The sequence below is a fragment of the Pygoscelis adeliae genome, unplaced genomic scaffold (assembly GCF_000699105.1).
Source record: "Pygoscelis adeliae isolate BGI_AS28 unplaced genomic scaffold, ASM69910v1 Scaffold16, whole genome shotgun sequence".
Classification (NCBI taxonomy): Eukaryota; Metazoa; Chordata; class Aves; order Sphenisciformes; family Spheniscidae; genus Pygoscelis; species Pygoscelis adeliae.
Window position 1 is genome coordinate 4,069,398 of NW_008825162.1, and position 569 is coordinate 4,069,966.

Genomic DNA, 569 nt, shown 5'->3' on the forward strand with positions numbered 1-569 from the left:
CAGTATAGAACAGAGTGAAGAACCAACATACGTGATAATCTACAAATGGTAAAAAAAAAATGCACTGTTCTGCCCTACGTACTCAACACTATTACATGAATCTTATTATTCTGAACTTTTTCCAATATCCACTTTTCCTAATTAACAATTAAGAACCAAATTTCTTTCTTAAGAAAGAATTAATGACATAGACAGTGGGATGGAGTGCACCCTCAGCAAGTTTGCAGATGACACCAAGCTGAGTGGTGCAGTCGACACGCCAGAGGGACGGGATGCCATCCAGAAGGACCTGGACAAGCTCGAAAAGTGGGCCCGTGTGAACCTCATGAGGTTCAACAAGGCCAAGTGCAAGGTCCTGCACCTGGGTCGGGGCAACCCCCAATATCAATACAGGTGGGGGGATGAAGGGATTGAGAGCAGCCCTGCCGAGAAGGACTTGGGGGTACTGGTGGATGAAAAGCTGGACATGAGCCAGCAATGTGCGCTCACAGCCCAGAAGGCCAACCGTATCCTGGGCTGCATCAAAAGAAGCGTGGCCAGCAGGTCGAGGGAGGGGATTCTGCCCCTCT